A 14,702-nucleotide genomic window follows, 5' to 3' on the forward strand; every position below is an offset into this window, starting at 1 on the left:
GGTGAGTATCAAAACTGGTCCTAACTTAAGTAGGGAAAGGGCCCATCATTCACAAAAAATAATATAGAGGGTAATTTCTGCACAGGTAATGCACTGATGCTGACTCCTCTGTTCCTTTAAATTCTAGATATCATTCACCAGTTGAGCACCAAGTGTCAATAAGGACCAAGATCGTTCCTAAATATGGATCATATCCCAGTCATTTTTTTCTTTTTGACTTGATTTACTTTTTAAAATCCAACTTTGTGTTAGGACATTTTCATCAGTATCTTTACCGGTGGTGATGAACTCTTTATATGCTCTTCATTCCCATGGTGCTTTGTAAGTAAATATTATGTTTCAGAAAAGTATATTTTACTTTCAGGAAATGAATCATTTGCATACCGACTTCAAATAATGATAAACCCGGAATACCATAAAATTTTTCTGAGAAACAGGGTCACCAGGGAATAAAGTATAGGAAGCTTAACTCTTTAAAACTTGTAATATTTTGACCAAGTATATGTCAGTTATATGAGAAAAAAAAGTGCAATGGATCACGAGAGAAACAAAAAGAGATGGAGAAAAAGAAAAAGAAAGACTTAGCAGAAGAAGGATGTAATGCGGCACAAAGGGAAGGATTCAAGGAACAGTCAAGAAAGGAGGGAAGGAAGGAAGGAAGGAAGGAGGAAAGGAAGGAAGAAAGGAAGGAAGGAAGGATAAAAAAGGGAAGGACAAATAAAAAGTATCAGAAAATATAATCAGACTTATTGAATTCTCATCAGGAGAGTGCGGTGAAATCAATTCTCACATTAATCCAAAAATGATCAGGAGAAGCCTCCAAGTCACTGACAGCCACTAATCTTTCAGTGGACCCCCTGGTGAGTAGGAAAACAGAACCAGGGTTAAAGTGGGGGTAGCTCCATTAATTCTTAAAACGGTATAGAGAGTTAATGGCTGGACTGTGTAAGGCAGGGATCCTGACTGCCCTCTTCCCCAACATTCTAGAACTCATTCTACAGTTGAGCAGCAAGTGTCAGTAACAATGCCTTCTATAAGTATCGGTCATACCCAAGTCATCCTGTTCTCTCTGACTTGATTTACCTTTTAAAATCCAGGCTTTTGCTGGGAAATTTAAAATACTTTTACTTGTTCTAGCTGTTTAAATTGTACTTGTCAATCTCATGGGGTTTTGTAGGTAAATAATGTGTTTGAGTTAATTATATTTTTATGATGGGGCATTGATTACTTTGCATACCAATGTCATATAATGGTAAACCTGGAGTCCCCTGAAACTTTTTAAGAAAAAATTGGTCATCAGGGGAGAAAGTACAGGAACGTTAACTCTTCCAAATGGGTAATATTTCTACAAGGAAGATATCTGTTGTATGAGAAGAAGGATGCAATGGATTGTGGGGGGGGGAAGAGAAAGAGAAAAAGAAAAAAGGAATCTTTAACAGAAGATGCATTAAATGGGGGACTTAGGGAGGGATGGAACTTACAAACAAGAATGGAGGGAAAAAAGGAAGTAAGGAAGAAAGAAAAAAAGGAACAAAAAAAGGGAAGTAGCGAGTTTGATATGTAATTAAAAACTGACAAGATTCATTAAATTCTTATCTGCAGAGCCTGTTGAAAGCAGGTCTCATGTTAAATAAATCAAAAGTAACAGAAAGGACCTCCAAGTCATGGTCAGTCACATAAGTCTCAGGGGAACCCCTGGTGAGTAGGAAGGTGGCCCCCTACTGAGTATCAAACGTAGCCCTAAGTTAAGTAAGGAAATGACCCATTATTGCAAAAATGCTACAGAGTCTAATGTCTGCACAGGGTATTGCAATTATCCTGACTCCTCTGTTCCGTTAGATTCTAGATCTCACTCACACACTGCACACTAAGTGTTAAAAAGGACCAATATCTTCTGTAAGTATGGGTCACATCCAAGCAGTCCTGTTCAATTTGACCTGATTTGCCTTTTGAAATACAATCTTGTGTTAGGACATTTTCATAAATATATTTACCAGTGGTGGCAAACCCCTTAACTTTTATTACTTATTTTGTAAATAAATGTGTTTCTGGAAAGTATATTTTACTATCAGGCATTAAATCGTTTGCATACCAGTTTCATATAATGGTAAACCTGGAGTCCCCTAACAATTGTTGAGAAAAGAGGGGTCACCTGGGATAAAAGTCACAGGAAGATTAACTCTTTAAAACTTGTAATATTTTCAGCAAGTATGCATCAGTTGTATGAGAAAAAAAGCGAAATGGAATACAAGAGAGAAGGAAAAAGAGAGAATTATAAAAAGGGACATATACCAGAAAAAGGATGTAATGGGGGACAGAAGGTGGGATAGAAGGAACAAGCAAGAAAGAAGGGAAGGCAAGAAAGAAGGAAGGAATGAAGAGAGGAAAGAGATAAAAATGGAAAGATAAATTTGAAAGTGGAAGGAAAAACTGACCAGATTCATTAAATTTTTTTCTCCATAGCTGGTGAAAAGCAATTCTCACATTAATTAAAAGGAACAGAAAGAACCTCCAAGTCAATGTCAACCTTGCATTTCTTAGTGGACCCACTGCTGAATATCAAAGGTGGGCCTGGGTTAAATAGGGGTAGGCCTCAGTAATTCAAAAATGCTACAGAGTCTAATGTCTGCACAGTATAATGCAATGATCCTGACTCATCTATTCCAAATTTATAGATCTCCATCATTTGAGGCCCAAGTGTCAATAAGAACCAACATCTTCTGTATGTATAGGTCACACGTCAGTGCCATCCTTTTCTCTTTGGCTTGATTTGCCTTTTAAAATCCAAACTTGTCCTGGGAATTTTCATCAGTGATTTTACCAGTGGCGTGCTCCTTCAATTGATACCAGAATGCATTTGTGGCCTGGTAAGTAAATATTGTGATGCAGGAAAATATAAAATTGTCCTTGCATATGTTTTGAGAATAACAAGCTTCAATAAAACATTTTGTGGTGAAAGAGGTTACTGAGGGAAAAAGGACAGGAACTATAGGTGTATCTAACTTACTAATGTTTTGACCTAGTGTACCTCACTTCTATGAGAAGAGACTCAAATAGATACTAAGAAAATGAAAAAGAGAAAGAAATGAATGGATATTTAGCACATGTAGGAAGTGGGGAAAGAGGATGAAAGGAAAGATAGAAAAGAAAGAAGGGAGGAAGGATAAAAAACGAAGGAAAAATAAAAAGCAAAGGAAAAACTGACCAGACACGTTGAATTCTCATTAGGAGAGTGGGTTGAAATCCATTCTCACGTTAATTCAAAAATGATCAGGAGAAGCCTCCAAGTCACCGACAGCCACTGATCTCTCAGTGAGTAGGAAAAGTGAACCTAGGTAAAAATGGGGGATAGATCCATTTTTCCTAAACCAAGATAGAGAGTAATGGCTGAATGGTAAAATGGAAGGGTCCTGACTGCCCTTTTCCCCAAAATTCTAGATATCATTCTACAGTTGAGTAGCAAGTGTCAATAAGAATAAATGCCTGCATTAAGTATGGGTCATACCCCAGTCATGCTGTTCACTCTGACTTGATTTACCTTTTCAAGTTCAGGCTTGTGCTGGGAAATTGTCATCACTACTTTTACTGGGGACTAGCTCCTCCAATTGTGCTCCTCATTCGCATGGGTCTTTTTAAGTAAATATTGTATTTTTGCGAATTAATTTTTTTATGGGCCATGGTTTATTGTGCATACTGATTTCATATAATGGTAAACCTGGAGTCCCCTAAAACTTTTTAAGAAAAAATGGAGTCACCAGGGGGAAAAGTAGAGGAAGTTAAAATATTTAAAGTTTCTAATGTTTTGACCATGTATATATTAGTTGTATGTGAAAGAATGCAAGGGATCACAAGAGAGAGGAAAAGAGATAGAGACAAAATAAAAAGGGATACTTGGCAGAAGCATGCAATGGGGGCCAAAGGGAAAAATGCAAGGAACCAACAAGAAAAGAAGGGAGGAAGGAAGGAAGGAAGGAAGGAAGGAAGGAAGGAAGGAAAAGTGAAGCTCATATTTAAAATTTAAGGAATAACTGACAAGATTCGTTAAATCCTTTTCCCAGAGTCAAGTTAAAGCATGTCTTTCATGTCAAATAAAAAGGAACAGAAAGAACATCCAAGTCATGATCAAACACATAATTCTCAGAGGACCCCCTGCTGAGTAGGAAGGTAGCAGAAAGTTAAGTAGGGAAAAGGCCCATTATTCCAAAAATGTTCCGGAGACTACTGTCTGCACAGGATATTGCAGTGATCCTGACTCCTCTGTTCCTTTAACTTCTAGATCTCATTCACCAGTTGCGGATCAAGTTGTCAGTAAGGACCAAGATCTTTCTTAAGTATGGTGCCATCCATGTATGTAATGCTGTTCTCTTTAGCTTGATTTACCTTTGAAAGTCCAGCCTTGTGCTGGGAAGTTTTCATCAGTGTTTTTATCAATGTCTTTGCCAGTGGCGTGCTCCTTCAATTGTGGTTCCAATGAGTTTTCAGCCTTGTAAGTAAATAGTATGTTTTAGGGAAATATATAATTCTCCTTGCATATATTTTGAAACTTAAAAGCTTCAATAAAATCTGTTATGGCAAAAAAGGTCCCTATATGTAACTATATAAGAATTTTAGATCTTCATATCTTAATATCTTTACCACATTCACCTCCTTTCGATGAGGAAAGTCAACTGGATAGCAAGAGAATGAAGAGAAACAGAAAATAAGGGACAGTTAGTAGAAGTAGTAGAAGACAATGAAGGAGGGAAGAAGGCAAGATAAAAGAAGGAAGGAAGGAAGGGAGGAAAAATGGAAGGGGTAAGTAAGGAAGAAGGGAAGGAAGGATAAAGATGAAAAGATAAAACAAGATTCAATGAATTGTTTCTGTATAACAGGGAGAAAGTAGTTGTCTCATTAATTAAGAATGAATAAAAAGAACCTCCAAGTCTTTGTTACCCTGGGATTTCTCAGTGGACCTGCTAGTCAGTAGGAAAGGTGGGTCCGGGTTCCAATGGGGGAAGGTTCCATTATTCCAAAAATGAGATTAGGGAGAGTAATGTCTGCACACTATAATGCAATGGTCCTGACTCCCGTCTTCCTTAAACTTCTAGATCTCCTTCCTCAGTTGAGCACCAAGTGTCAATAAGGACCAATATCCTTTCTAAGTATGGGTCACATCCCAGTCATACTGTTCTCTTTGGCTTGATTTACCTTTTAAAATCCAAATTTGTCCTGGGAATTTTCATCAATGTTTTTACCAGTGGCGTGCTCCCTCACTTGTGGCCAGAATACATTTGCGGCCTGGTAAGTAAATGTTGTGGCATGGGAAAATATATGATTTTGCTTGCTTTTGTTTTGAAAATTAAAATTAAAATTCAATATATTTATGGTCAAAGAAGTCACTAAGGGAAAAAGTACAGGATTTGTAGGTGTATATAACTTACTAATATTTTGACCCAGTGTGCCTCACTTCTATGAGAAGAGATCCAAAAGGATAGCGAGAGAACAGAAAAGAAAGGGAGAAATCAATGCACATTTAGCACAAGTGGGATATAAGTGGGGAAAGAGGGAGGAAAGCTAGAAAGGTAGGAAGCAAGGAAGGAAGAAAAGATAAAAAGGGATGGAAAAATAAAAAGTGAAGGAAAAACTGACCAGCACCAATTAATTCTCCACAGGACAGTGGGCTGAAATCCAGTTGCACATTAACCAAAAAGTGATCAGGAAAAGCCTCCAAATCACTGACAGCCATTGATCTCTCAGTGGACCCCCTGGTGAGTAGTTAAAGTGACCTTGGGTTAAAATGGGGGAAAAGTCCATTCATTCCTCAAACGTTATCGAGAGTAATGGTGGGATAGTGTAAGGCAAGGATCCTGACTGCCCTCTTCCCCAACATTCTAGATCTCATTCTACAGTTGAGCTGCAAGTGTCATTAACAATCAATGCCTTGTGTAAGTATGGGTCACACTCCAGGCATCTTGTTTTCTCTGACTTGATTTACCTTTTAATTTCCATGCTTGTGCTGGGAAATACTCATCTGTACTTTTACTGACGACTAGCCTTCTAAATTGGGTCATCATTCCCATGGGGCTTTGTAAGTAAATATTTTGTTTTGGCGAATTAAATTTTTATGGGGCATTGTTTATTTTGCATCCCGATTTCATGTAATGGTCAACCTGGAGTCCCCAAAACTTTTTAAGAAAAAATGAGTTCACCAGGGGGAAAAGTAAAGGAAGTGAAAATCTTTAAAATTTCTAATGTTTTGACCAAGTATGTGTGCAAAAGTGTGCAAGGGATCAAGAGAGAGTTAATAAGAAACAGAGACACAATAAAAAGGGATACTTGGTATTAGAAGTTTGTAATGGGGGCCAAATGGAAGGATGGAAGGAAGTAATAAGAAAAGGAGGAAGAAAGGAAGGAAGGAAAGAAGGAAGGAAGGAAGAGAAGGAGTAAGGGAGGCATGGAGGGGAGGGAAGGTGGGAAGAAAGGAAGGGAAGAAGCAATGAAGGAATAAGGAAGCAAGCAGGATGAAGGTTAAGTGAAGGTCACATTTAAATATGTAAGGATTTAGAATCCTTGTGATTTTCTGCAGAATCAGGTGAAAGCATGTCTCCTGTTAATTAAAAAGACACAGAAAGAACCCCCAAGTCATGTTCTACTAAATAATTTTCAGTGATGCCCTGCTGATTATCAAAGGTTGCACTAAGAGGCCCATTATTTGAAAAATGAGATTAGGGAGAGTAATGTCTGCACACTATAATGCAATGGCCCTGACTCCAGTCTTCCTTATATTTCTAGGTCTCCTTCCTCAGTTGAGCACCAAGTGTCAATAAGGACCAATATCCTTTCTAAGTATGGGTCACATCCCATTCATACTGATCTCTTTGCCTTGATTTGTCTTTTAAAATCCAAACTTGTCCTGGGAATTTTCATCAATGTTTTCGCCAGTGGCGTGCTCCCTCATGTATGGCCAGAATGCGTTTGGGGCCTGGTAAGTAAATATTGTGGTGCAGGAAAATATTTGATTGCCCTTGTCTAGGTTTTGAAAATAAAAAGTAAAATTAAATATATTTATGTTAAAAAGGACACTGAGGGAAAAAGTGCAGCATTTGTAGGTGTATATAAGTTACTAATATTTTCTCACTTCTATGGGAAGTGATCCAAAAGGATAGTGAGAGAACAATAAAAGAGGGAGGAATCAAACGACATTTAGCAGAAGTAGGATATAAGTAGAGAAAGAGGGAGGAAAGCTACAAAGGCAGGAAGCAAGGAAGGAAGGAGAGATAAAAAGGGAGGGAAAAAAAAGTGAAGTGAAAACTGACCAGCCCCAATTAATTGTCCTCAGGAGAGCAGGGTGAAATCCAGTCTCACATTAACTCAGAAATGACCAGGAGAAGCCTCCAAGTCACTGACAGTCACTGATCTCTCCTTGGACCCCCTGGTGAGTAGGAAAAGTGACCTTGGGTTAAAATGGGGGAAAGGTCCATTAATTCCTCACATTGGATCGAGAGTAAAGGCTGGACGGTGTAAGATAAGGATCCTCACTGCCTTTTTCCCCAACATTCTAGATCTCATTCTATAGTTGAGCAGAAAGTGACAATAAGAATCAATGCCTTCTCTAAGTATGGGTCATACCCTAGTCATCCTGTTCTCTCAGACTTGATTTACCTTTTAATATCCAAGCTTGTGTTGGGCAATGGTCATCAGTATTTTAACTGGCGACAAGCTTCCTAAACTGAGCTCATCATTCGCATGGGGCTTTGTAAGTAAATATTGTGTTTTGGCGAATTAAATTTGTTATGGGGCATTGCTTATTTTTTGCATACTGATTTCATGTAATGGTCAACCTGGAGTCCCTAAAACTTTTTAAGAAAAAATTGAGTCACAAGGGGGAAAACACAGGAAGTTAAAATCATTAACATTTCTAATCTTTTGACCAAGTATATATTAATTTTATACAAGAGAGTACAAGGGATCACGAGAGAAAAAAGGAGACAGATAAAAAATAAAAAGGGATACTTGGCAGAAGAAGGATGTACTGGGGACCAAAGGGAAGGATACAAGGAAGCAATAAGAAAACAAGGAAGAAAGGACAGAAGGAGGGAAGGAAGGAAGGAAAGAATGGGTAAGGGATTAAAGGTGGTATGGAGGTAGAGAAGGAGGGAAGTATTGAAGGAAGGGAGGAAGGATGAAGGGTAAGTGAAGGACACATTTAAAAATGTAAGGAATAGCTGCCAAGATTCGTTAAGTTCTTTTCTGCAGAGCAAGTGAAAGGATGTCTCATGTTGAATAAAAAGTAACAGAAAGAACCCCGAAGTCATTTTTGATGACATAATTTTCAGGGGAGCTCCTGGGGAGTAGGAAGGTCACCCCCTACTAGATATCAAAAGTAGCCCTAAGTTAAGTAGGGAAAAGGCCCATAATTCCAAAAATGCTACAGAGACTACAGTTTGCACAGGATATTGCAATGATCCTGACTCCTCTGTTCCTTTAACTTCTAGATCTCATTCACCAGTTGCAGCCCAAGTTGTCAGTAAGGACCAAGATCTATTGTAAGTATGGTCACATCCAAGGAATCCTGTTCTCTTTAGCTTGATTTACCTTTAAAAGTCCAGCCTTTTGCTGGGAAGTTTTCATAAGTGTCATTGCCAGTGGCATCCTCCTCCAATTGTGGTTACAATGAGTTTCGGCCTTGTAAGTAAATAATATGATTTAGGGAAATATATAATTCTCTTTGCATATATTTTGAAATTTAAAAGCTTCAATAAAAACCGTTATGGGAAAAAAGGTCCCTCTGTAAAAATGTATAAGAATTTTAGATGTTCATATCTTAATTTTTTTACCAAGTTCACCTCATTTCGATGAGAAAACTAAAATGTGTAGCAAGAGAATGAAGACAGACAGAAAATAAGGGACATTTAACAGAAGCAGGATCAAAGAGGGAAGAAGGGAAGAGAAAGGAAGGAAGGTTAGGTAGGAGATAAGTAAGGACAGAGGGAAGGAAGGATAAAAATGAAAAGACAAATTTTAAAATGGAAGGAAAAACGAACAAAATGCATTGAATTATTTTCTGCATAGCTGGGACAAAGGGGTTCTCACGTTAAATAAGAAAGAAGAGAAAGAAAGTCCATGTCCTTGTCACGCTGGGATTTCTCAGTGGACCCCCTGGTGAGTGGGAAAGGTGGCCAAGGTCCCAATGGGGGAAGGTCCCATTATTCCAAAAATGAGATTAGGGAGAGTAACATCTTCATGTTATAATGTAATGGCCTGACTTCAGTCTTCTTTAAACTTCTAGATCTCCTTCATCAGATGAGCACCAAGTATCAATAAGGATCAATATCCTTTCTAAGTATGGGTCACATCCCAGTCATACTGTTCTCTTAGGCTTGATTTACCTTTCAAAATCCAAACTTGTCCTGGGAATTTTCATCAATGTTTTTACCAGAGGCGTGCTCCCTCACATGTGGCCAGAATGCATTTGGGGCCTGGTAAGTAAATGTTGCAACTCAGGAAAATATATGATTACCCTTGCCTATGTTTTAAAAATAAAAAGTAAAATTTTAAAATATATTATGATTAAAGAGGTCACTGAGGGAAAAAGTACAGGATTTGTAGGTGTATATAACTTACTAATATTTTTACCCAGTGTGCCTCACGACTATGAGAAGAGATTCCAAAGGATAGCAAGAGAACAAAAAAGAGAGGGAGAAACAGGACATTTTGCAGAAGTAGTATATAAGTGGGGAAATAGGGAGGAAAGCTATAACATCAGGAAGCAATGAAAGAAGGAAAGAGAAAAAGGGAGGGAAAAACTGACCAGTATCAATTAATTCTCCTCAGGAGAACGGGGTGAAATCCAGTCTCACATTAATCCAGAAATGATCAGGAGAAGCCTCGAAGTCACTGACAGCCCTTGAGCTCTCAGTAGACCCCCCAGTGAGTAGAAAAAGTAACACTGGGTTAAAATGGGGGATAGGTCCATTAATTCCTAAAATGGGATAGATAGTAATGGCTGCACGGTGTAAGGCAAGGATCCTGACTGCCCTCTTCCCCAACATTCTAGATCTCATTCTTCAGTTGAGCAGCAAGTGTCAGTAACAATCAATGCCTTCTGTAAGTATGGGACACACAACAGTCATCCTGTTCTCTCTGACTTGATTTACCTTTTAATTTCTAAGCTTGTGCTGGGAATTGTCATCAGTACTTTTACTGGTGACGAGCTTCCTAAATTGGACTCATCATTCGCATGGGTCTTTGTAAGTAAATATTGTGTTTTGGCGAATTAATTTTTTTATGGGGCATTGCTTATTTTGCATACCGATTTAATGTAATGGTCAATCTGGAGTCCCCAAAACTTTAAGAAAAAATGGGTTCACCAGGGGGAAAACTAGAGGAAGTGAAAATTTTTAAATTTGTCATGATTTCCTTAAGTATCTATTAGTTGTATGTGAAACAGTGCAAGGGATCACGAGAGAGAAAAAGAGAGAGACTAAATAAAAAGGGATACTTGGCAGAAGAAGGATGTAATGGGAGCCAAAGGGAAGAATGCCAGGAAGCCATAAGAAAAGAAGGAAGGAAGAAAGGAAGGAAGGAAAGAAGAAAGTAAGGAGGGAAGAAAGAGAAAGAGGAAGGGGTAATGGAGGAAGGGACATATGAAGGGAGAAAAGCAGGGAAGGAAAGAAGGGAGGAAGGAAGGAAGAAGGATGAAGGTTAAGTGGAATTTATGTTTATATATCTAAGGAATAAGATTAGTTAAGTTATTTTCTGCAGAGCAGGTGAAAGGATCTCGCATGTTCATTAAAAAGGAACAGAAAGAACACCAAGTCATGTTCGACTACATATTTTCAGGGACCCCCTGCTGAGTATCAAAGGTAGCACTAAGAGGCCCATTATTCCAAAAATGCTACAGAGACTCATGTCTGCACAGGATAGTGCAATGATCCTGACTCCTCTGTTGCTTTAAATTCTAGGTCTCATTCACCAGTTGCAGCCCAAGTTTTCAATAAGGACAAAGATCTTCCGTAAGTATGATCACATCCAAGTAATCCTGTTCTCTTAGTTTGATTTACCTTTTCAAGTCCAGACTTTGTGTTGGGAAGTAGTAAGTAAATAATATGATTTAGGCAAATATATATTTCTCCTTACATATATTTTGAAACTTAAAGCTTCAATAAAAACTGTTATGGCAAAAAAGGTCCATATGTGAAAATATATAACAATTTTAGATGTTCATATCTTAATATCTTTACCAAATTCACCTCATTTCGATGAGGAAAGTCAAATGGGGAGCAAGAGAATGAAAAAGAGAGTTGGAAAATAAGGGAGATTTCGTAGAAGTAGGATGAAAGAGGGAAGAAGGGAACAGACAGGAAGGAAGGAAGGGAGGAAGGAAGGAAGGAAGGAATTTATTAAGGAAGGAAGGAGGGAAGGAAGGATGAAAATGAAAAAAAAATTTAACATGGAAGAAAAAACGACCAAGATTCAATGAAATCTTCTGCATAGCAGGGAGAAAGCGGTTCTCACATTAATTAAGAAGGAAGAGAAAGAACCTCCAAGTCCTTGTCACCCTGGGATATCTCAGTGGACCTCCTGGGGAATGGGAAAGGTGGCCCTGGGTCCCAATGGTAGAAAGTCCCATTATTCCCAAAATGAGATTGGGGAGAGTAATGTCTGTACATTATAATGCAATGGCCCTGACTTCAGTCTTCCTTGAACTTCTAGATCTCCTTCATCAATTGTGTACCAGGAGTCAATGAGGACCAATATCCTTTCTAAGTATGGGCCACATCCCAGTCATACTGTTCTCTTTGGCTTGATTTGCCTTTTAAAATCCAAACTTGTCCTGGGAATTTTCATCAATGTTTTTATAAGTGGTGTGCTCCCTCACTTATGGCCAGAATGCTTTTGGGGCCTGGTAAGTAAATGTTGTGGTGCAGGAAAATATATGATTACCTTTGCCTAGGTTTTAAAAATAAAAAGAAAAATTAAAAAAAAAATTATGGTTAAAGAGGACACTGAGTGAAAAAGTACAGGATTTGTAGGTGTATATAACTTACTAATATTTTGACCCAGTGTGCCTCACTTCTATGAGATCCAAAAGGCTAGTGAGAAAACAAATAAAAGAGGAAGAAACCAAAGGACATTTAGCAGAAGTAGGATATAAATGGGGAAAGAGGGAGGAAATCTACAAAGGCAGGAAGCAATGAAGGAAGGAAAGAGAAAAAGGGAGGGAAAAACTGACCAGCCCCAATTAATTCTCCTCAGGAGAACGGGATGAAATCCAGTCTCACATTAATCCAGAAATGATCAGGAGAAGCCTCCAAGTCGCTGACAGCCACTGATCTCTCAGTGGATCCCCTGGTGAGTAGGAAAAGTGACCCTGAGTTAAAATGGGGGATAGGTTCGTTTTTCCTAAAACGAGATCAAGAGTAATGGTGGGATGGTGTAAGGCGAGGATCCTGACTGCCCTCTTCCCCAACATTCTAGATCTCATTCTACAGTTGAGCAGCAAGTGTCAGTAAGAATCAATGCCTTCTGTAAGTATGGGTCATACCCCAGTCATCTTGTTCTCTTTGACTTGATTTACCTTTTAATTTCCAAGCTTGTGGTGGGAAATTTTTATCAGTACTTTTACTGGGGAGGAGCCTCCTAAATTGGGCTCATCATTCCCATGGGGCTTTGTAAGTAAATATTGTATTTAGGGAAATTATATTTTACCATGAGGCATTGATTACTTTGTATACTGACTTCCTATAATGGTAAACCTGGGGTCCCCTAAAACTTTGTAAGAAAAAATGGGGTCACCAAGGGGAATAGTACAGGAAGTGGAAATCTTTAAAATTTCTAATGTTTTGACTAATGTTTGACTAATGTTAAGTATATATTAATTGTATACAAAAGGGTGCAAGGCATCACGAGAGAGAGAAAAAAAAGACAGACACAAAATAAAAAGGGATACTAGGCAGAAGAAGGATGTAATGGGGCCCAAAGGGAAGGATGCAAGGACCAATAAGAAAAGAAGGAAGGAAAGAAGGAAGGATAGAAGGAAGGATGGAAGGAAGGAAGGAAGGAAGGATGGAAGGGAGAAATTACGGAAGGAATAAGGAAGCAAGAAGGAGAAGCTTAAGTGAAGGACATATTTAAAAATGTAAAGAATAACTACCAAGATTTGTTAAGTTATTTTCTGCAGAGCAGGTGAAAGCATGACTCATGCTAATTAAAAGGAACAGAAAGAACCATCAGGTCAGAGTCAACCACATAATTTTCAAGGGACCTCATGCTGAGTATCAACAGTAGCAGTGTGTTAAGTAGGGAAAAACCCTATTGTTCAAAAATACTATGGAGACTAAGGTCTGCACAGTATATTGCAATGATCCTGACTCCTCTGTTACTTTAACTTCTAGATCTTATTCACCAGTTGCAGCCCAAGTTGTCAGTAAAGACCAAGATCTCCTGTAAGTATTGTGCCATCCATGTAATCCTATTCTCTTTAGCTTGATTTACATTTTCATGTCCAGCCTTTTGCTGGGAAGTTTTCATCACTGTGCTCCTTCAATTGTGGTTACAATGAGTTTTCGGCCTTGTAAGTAAATAATATGATTTAGGGAAATATATAATTCTCCTTGCATATACTTTGCAACTTAAAGATTCAATTAAAACTGTTATGGTAAAAAAGGTCCCTATGTGAAAATTTACAAGAATTTTACCCGCTCAAATCTTTATATTTTTACCAAATTCAGCTCATTTCAATGAAGAAAGTCAAATGGGTAGTAAGAGAATGAAAAAAGAGACAGAAAATAATGGACATTTAACAGAAGGAGGATGAAAGAGGGAAGCAGGGAAGAAAAAGGATGGAAGGAAGGATGGTAGAGGATAACTAAGGACCGAGGGAAGGAAGGATAAAAATGAAAAGACAAATTTTAAAATGTAAGGAAAAATGAATATTCGATTCAATGAAATCTTTCCTGCATTGCTGGGAGAAAGCATTTTTCACGTTAATTGAGAAGGAACAGAAAGAACCTCCAAGTTGTTGTCAACTTGGGATTTCTCAGTGGACCCGGCCCGGTGAGTGGGAAAGGTGGCCCTGGGTCCCAATGGGGGTTAGTTCCATTATACCAAAAATGAGATTAGGGAGAGTAATGTCTGCACACTATAATGCAATTGCCCTGACTCCAGTCTATCTTAAACTTTTAGATCTCCATCAGTTGAGCACCAAGTGTCAATAAGGATCAATATCCTTTCTAAGTATGGGTCACATCCCTGTCATCCTGTTCTCTTTGGCTTCATTTACCTTTGAAAATCTAAACTTGTCCTGGGAATTTTCATCAATGTTTTTACCAGTGGTGTTCTCCCTCACTTGTGACCAGAATGCATTTGGGGCCTGGTAAGTAAATGTTGTGGCGCAGGAAAATATATGATTGAACTAGCATGTGCTTTGAAAATAAAAAGTAAAGTTAAATATATTTATGGTAACAAGGACACCGAGGGAAAAAATACAGACTTTGTAGGTGTATATAACTTACTAATATTTTGAACCAGTGTGCCTCACTTCTGTGAGAAGAGATCCAAAAGGATAGCGAGAGAACAAATAAAGGAGGGAGAATTCAAAGGATATTTAGCAGAGGTAGGATATAAGTGGGGAAACAGGGAGGAAAGCTAGAAAGGCAGGAAGGAAGCAGTGAAAAAAAGATAAAAAGTGATGGAAAAATAAAAAGTGAAGGAAAACTGAC

The 14,702-nt window shown here is 38.3% G+C and overlaps 2 long non-coding RNA genes across 2 annotated transcripts; both read left to right on the forward strand.

The window, feature by feature from the left end:
- Positions 1 to 770: 770 nt before the first annotated feature.
- Positions 771 to 4,923, forward strand: LOC116420294. The gene is made up of 4 exons (XR_004230595.1): positions 771 to 860; positions 2,464 to 2,565; positions 2,676 to 2,867; positions 4,277 to 4,923. It is a non-coding gene; the product is annotated as an uncharacterized LOC116420294 (long non-coding RNA).
- A 7,309-nt stretch (positions 4,924 to 12,232) lies between these two features.
- Positions 12,233 to 14,345, forward strand: LOC116420334. The gene is made up of 4 exons (XR_004230629.1): positions 12,233 to 12,333; positions 12,460 to 12,509; positions 13,377 to 13,427; positions 14,167 to 14,345. It is a non-coding gene; the product is annotated as an uncharacterized LOC116420334 (long non-coding RNA).
- Positions 14,346 to 14,702: the final 357 nt, after the last annotated feature.

Source organism: Sarcophilus harrisii, chromosome X (genome assembly GCF_902635505.1).
Source record: "Sarcophilus harrisii chromosome X, mSarHar1.11, whole genome shotgun sequence".
In the NCBI taxonomy this organism is placed as follows: Eukaryota; Metazoa; Chordata; class Mammalia; order Dasyuromorphia; family Dasyuridae; genus Sarcophilus; species Sarcophilus harrisii.